The sequence below is a fragment of the Macadamia integrifolia genome, chromosome 1 (assembly GCF_013358625.1).
Source record: "Macadamia integrifolia cultivar HAES 741 chromosome 1, SCU_Mint_v3, whole genome shotgun sequence".
Classification (NCBI taxonomy): Eukaryota; Viridiplantae; Streptophyta; class Magnoliopsida; order Proteales; family Proteaceae; genus Macadamia; species Macadamia integrifolia.
Window position 1 is genome coordinate 31,833,237 of NC_056557.1, and position 6,359 is coordinate 31,839,595.

A 6,359-nucleotide genomic window follows, 5' to 3' on the forward strand; every position below is an offset into this window, starting at 1 on the left:
GGGTAGTTCTTCTCATATTCCTTTAGTTGTCAGGATGCATACGCTATCACCTACTGCGTTGCATGAGAACACAACCCAACCCCACCTTAGAAGCATCAGTGTAGACTGTCATTCCACCTGTGCCTTCAGGGATGGTCAACACAGGGGCCGACACCAATATTTTCTTCAATTCCTGAAAACTCTTCTCACATTCCTCTACCCATTCAAAATTCACACCCTTTTTGGTTAACTTAGTCATTGGTGCTGAGATCCGAGCAAAATTCTCAATGAAACGTCGGTAATATCCAGCCAAACCCAAGAAGCTTCTAATTTCAGTAACATTCTTAGGGCTTTCCCATTCTACTACTGATTTCACCTTATCAGGATCCACCTCGATTCTGGCCTCAGACACTACGTGTCCTAGGAATCCAACTTGCTTAAGCCAAAATTCACATTTACTATATTTAGCAAACAATTGTTGTTCTCTCAGCCTCTGTAACACCATCCTCAAGTGTTGAGTGTGCTCCTCTTCTGTCTTAGAGTAGATCAAGATGTCATCAATAAAAATAACTACCCATTTATCGAGGACATCATGGAATACTCGATTCATTAAATCCATAAATGATGTCAGTGCATTGGTTAACCCAAAAGATAACACTAGGAACTCATAATGACCATACCAATTCCTGAACGTTGTCTTGGGTATGTCGCCGCTCTTTATCTTGAGCTGATAATAGCCTGATCTAAGGTTTATCTTTGAAAATACCTTTGCACCTTGTAGTTGGTCAAACAAATCATCAATGTGTGGCAATGGATACCGGCTTTTAATGGTTAGCTTATTCAATTTCTAGTAATCGATGCACATACGCAAGCTGCCATCCTTCTTCTTGACAAACAATACTGGGGCACCCCAAGGTGAAACACTTGGGCGAATGAACCTTTTCTCCAATAATTCTTACAACTGCGTTTGTAACTCCTTCAGTTCGGCTGGTGTCATCCTGTAGGGAGCTTTAGACACTGAAGCTGTTCCAAGAATCAAGTCTATGGCAAATTCCAACTCTCTATCAGGCGGTAGATACATCAGATCATCTGGAAAGACGTCGGGAAATTCTTTAATCACCTTTACCTTTTCTAGAGGTGTAACCTTTGCATCAACATCAAGTATCGATGCTAAGTAGCCTTGACATCCACTTTTCAACAACTTTACCGCTTGAAGAGCAGAGACGAGGACCTTTATAGCCCGCTTCATTTTATCTGCTCGGTATACCAAATCTTTTCCTTCATCATCTGTCACCCTAATTAATTTTTCGGCACACATCACATTAGTTCGATGGGCCGACAACCAATCCATGCCCAGTATAACGTCAAAATTCTGCATGTTGAATTTAATGAGATGTGCATCCAATTTCTTCCCACTGATTTCCACTGGGCAAGGGCCATACACCTCCTTCAATTGTGTAACTTTACCGGTAGGCATACTAACAATCATCCCATGATCTAGTGTCCTGGGTGACATACCAAGTTTCTCAGAAAATCTCTTAGATATGAATGAGTGTGTAGCTCCTGAATCAAACAAGACATAGGCTGGTATACCTGATATAGGTAGAATACCTAATGTAACAATGCATATAAGTACAGCAGGTCATCGATATTTAACATAAGGAAAATCTTAAATTAAAATGTACCTGCTACCACTTCCGTGTTGGCCTCAGCTTCCTCAGCTGATAAGGCATACATTCTTCCTTGAGGTTGATTTCCCTGAGTTAAGGGAGGTCTGTACGCAGAGGGCTGACTGGAGGGTAAGGCTGGTCTGACCCGACAGTCTTTAGCATAGTGCCCATAGGAATGGTAATTAAAGCAACGAATCTGTGATGCCGAAACTGGGGCAGGGCCTCTCTGCACTTGACCTGATGCAGATGGGGGATGGGGGACGAGGGACGGGGGACGGGGTGGCCTTGTGACTGTAGGCACCGTACTAGTGTTTGGGCAAAAAGATGTAGAGCCCGGATCACCAACTGGTCGAGGAAGGTAGCCAGATGGCCTATAGGGTTGTCTGTATGTAGGCCTAGAACTATATGACCCACGGTATACCTTGGATGAGTTGCCCATGTCCGGAAATGGATTAGTCCTCTTCCACAATCCAGGTGTGAGGGATTCCTTTCCCTTTTGCTTATCTTCCATGGTCTTAGCCTTTTGTACAATCTAGCCATAATCTGTCAAATCTAAGACCTCGAGCACTGGCCCAATAGATGCCTTTAATCCCTTCAGAAATCTTATAGCCTTTTCTTCAGCTGACCTCATATGCCTAGGGGAAAAATGGAACAAGCTTTCAAACTACTGCTGATACTCAAGGACAGTCTTATTCCCTTGAGTTAAGGCCATAAATTCTGTCTCTTTACGGTCTCTGAAACTACGAGGGTAGTGGTTAGCCAAGAATAACTCCTTGAATTGTTCCCAGGTGGGTTTCGGATGTGCGGCCAACAATATAGGCTTAGAGGTTTGCCACCAAGAGTTGGCTTCATTCTTGAGTTGTAGCCCCACACAAATAAGTTTATGTGCCTCAGTGCACTCAATCACCTCAAATATCTTTTCCAGCTCTTAGATCCACTGGTCCGGCTCTAGAGGATCACTTCCCACCTTAGAGAATACAGGTGGCAAATTCCTCTTGAAAGATTCCACTACCCTTAACGTATTATTCGTCGGCAGGTAATTGGGTGCATATGTCGGATAGTAAGGGTATGGAGGGGGTACCATATACGGAGAAATGCTGAATGGCGGAATTGGAGGTGTACCTCCAACTTGTGGTCCCGTACTAGACCCTACAGGTGGGTCTTGTGGAGTAAGTATCCGGGGATGTTGATCGGGTTGAGAAAGGTCTAACTATTGCTGTATAGCAGCCATAAATGCCTGTTGCTGCTGAAGCATTTGTTACTGGAAGGCTTGTTGTGACTGTTGGATTATGGTTGCAACATCACCCGAAGTGATGACAGGTGGAGGATCCAGAAGTGTAGTCACAGGTTGGCCCCTTTGTGCCACACCCTGATCAAAGGTTTCTGGAGGTTGTGGGAGCGGGGTTTGCCCCACAGAGTGGGACCTTCTAAGATTTGGTGGTTGATCGACCGGACGAGGACCACGTGAGGTACCTCGTGCATTGCTACCGGATCTAGTACGTACCATCATGTCCTTGCACCCGGAACATACCATACACAAACATTGGTTAGGCACCTTAGAATTTACATCGGTACATACTCATATACCCACACACGGGGTATTATAGTGTATGATGTCTTGCAACTAGCCACAGCTTAATCTCGAAACTATGGTGCTAGTGCTTCGACAAGTAGGATGATGGTCCCACTCAACTCTATGGTGCTAACCACACACCCCCTTTTTTTTTATTATATATATATATACATAATAATAATACCTCCACCCCCTTTCTCTTTTATTTTTATTTTTTTTTTTTTTGTATTTTCTCCCAACTGCCGGCTGCCCACCGGCGGGCAGGTCGGGTCGGACCGTCGGTCTGACCCGAGGCGGGAATGTACAGGGGCTTTTAAGCCCCTGTTTCTCCTTTTTCTCCCATTTCTTCCCCCTTCTCTCACTCAGGCGATTTTTGGGAGGTCCTCGGCGCATCCACTTGCGATCTCACTCAACGACTCCACGGATTTTGGAAGATCCAAACTCCTCCACTCTCAAGTAAGTTTCTTCTCCATTTCTCTTCTTGGAACATGTATTTTAGAGGTTGAATCCATGTATACTCCCCAAATCTTGATTTTTTTCATGTTTCTTTCCATAGAACAATCATTCCATGTGAATATGACGTTTTCTTTGTGATTCATTCATAGTTTTAGGCTTTACTTCTCAATCTATGAGAGAAAATCCCAAACCATGCCCTAATTTCTCTAATTTGGGGTTTTCTTCTATCTCTACCCTTTTCTCCCCAACTAACAACCCAAATGAAATTCCTCATCCTTGATTTGCACTTACAATGTTGGAGAGACCATGGAAATTTGTATATGCTTGAAATCCCATCTCTTTCTCATTAAATTCCATCTCTTTTCCATGAAAATCCATCTATTTTGTGTTGGGTTTCTTGAAAAAAAAAAATTTCTGGGTTTCTATGATTCTCTTCACATCATTTCATACTTGTGGACAACTTAAATCTATTTCATTCCTTGCACCCCAATGTCATAATAGAAGGTTTCTTTGCATACTCTAGATTGTATAATGATGGCATTTCATTCATAGACATGTAAGCTTCAAGCTTTACACTATTATGAGACTTTTCATTTTCTTAGATTGAACTTACACATTGAGATTTGGAGTTTTTCCATCGTTTCTCACTTGCTATGCTTTATATGCCTTCGTTACATTTCTATTTTGCAATGTGCTAGTGGATATCATGTTTTGGGGGCTTCCTCCTATTCATTTCTCCCTGGGTCATCCACCTCTCTATCTAGAATAATCCACATTATGTATTTGGGTGCATTTACATATGTTTGCTCACCCCCCCTATTTGCTTCCTTTGTTATGCAACATCCTTACTTATCATCATCCCTTCTCTTTTCTTGCTAGGATGTCTTCTCGCAAGGGCAAGGAACCCACATCCTCTTCCACTCGGCGTAGGGCCACAATTTCCAAGCGGAAAAGTGCAGGGACTAGTTCCCCAGCCCTTCACACAAGGCGACAAGGACATGCCCCTACCGATCCTTCAGACTATGATGAGGGACTCTTCCGAAGTTTGGAGGTGGCAACCAACTGGCAGGCCTTTCTAAAGAGGTCTGTGATGATGGAAAAGACTGTGGTAATCAGTGATTTCCACAAGATTCAACTTCATGAGAGATTTACTGCACTGGGTTGGCAGTCTATCCTCAACATCGATCGTCCGTGCTACAAACAACTAGTTCGAAGATTCTACTGCAACATGGAGGTCTCTTACTAGTATGGGGAATATTCAATCACTAGCATGGTGAAGGGGGTGAACATTCACTTGATCGTGGACACCCTTGCTAGTATTCTGGACATGTCGTCAGTTGGGCATCAATTCTACAGTCCCCTGAGGAGTAAGCCCGTGGGCCTATCCTTAAGTTCAGAGACGCAGGACCACATTTACGAGACCATCTGTGGTAGCAAGGAGCGTCTGGATTCCGAGACAACATTTTACCCAGAGGTTCGTGTATTTGCTCGCTTGGTCCAGTTTAATTTGCTCCCTAGAGGAGGTCACCGGAACCAAGTAGGCTTTATGGCAGCCTACATAGCCTTCTGCATCTATAAGGCCTTGGAGGGAGGTGCTGAGCATTTATGCTTGCCTTACATCATCCTTAAGACTATGGAGCATCATACCTCACACTCCGAGGACGGAGGCTTCCCATATGGTAGGATCCTCACCAGGATCTTTGAGTTCTTTGGGGTGGATCTGAGTGGTGAGGTGGGAAAGACTCCAGCGGACAAGCTTGATAGGGAAAACCTACTGAGGATGGGTCTCCAAGGTCTTATGGATGTACCTCAGAGAGCAGGAGCTCAAAGAGGCAGGGATAGGAGGAGTGCCCATATAGAGGATGTTCCCATGGAGGAGGAAACTAGTGAGGAGGATGAGGATTATGTTCCTCAGTTCGAGGAGGAGGATTTTCTGGATGAGGATATCCTTGAGGAGGAGCCTCTTGATTCGAGAGGTGCTAATCCTGACTTCGCGAGGGCTGCAGGCCCACAGCATAGAGCCCCACCACCTGAGAGTGGTGCATTCGACTTTGAGAGTATGATGACTGCTATGAGGGCCTTGAAAGATGGGCAAGATCAGCTACTGAGAAGACTAGATGAGAGTGCTTCTAGAGAGGAAAACATCTTAGAAAGGCAGGCTACCTTAGAGAGTTCCTTCCTAAGATTAGGCGAGGACTTGGACACAACGGCCAACGCCATTTCAGCAGATTTTTCCCGACTTCGGAGGGATGTACAACTGATGAACTCAAGGTTTGATTACTACGACCGTCGGCTCAATGTTAGATCGGGCCTAGGAGGGATGGAGTAGTAGAGTTAGACAATGATGAGAGTCTTTGAGGGCTTAGCTTGCCCGTCTACATCAGCTCTTGACTTGTCTCCATGTTGTTTATATTATTGTATTTTTTTTTGTACTTTTCTCTGTAATTGGACTTGCTTGTGGGGTGTTATGTTTTGTTGGTAACTTGTGGTTAGTTTTGTATACTTGATAATTTATTGTAGTTTAGTTGTAGCATCATTAGTTAGCCTTTATTAATTATGCTTATTGGTATATATATATATATATATATATGTTGTCTATCAGGTGCTTGTGTGTGAAAAATTTTAGAAATCTTGTTTTAGCGTCGTTATGCTGCCAAAATTTTGTTAAATTCATACTCGAT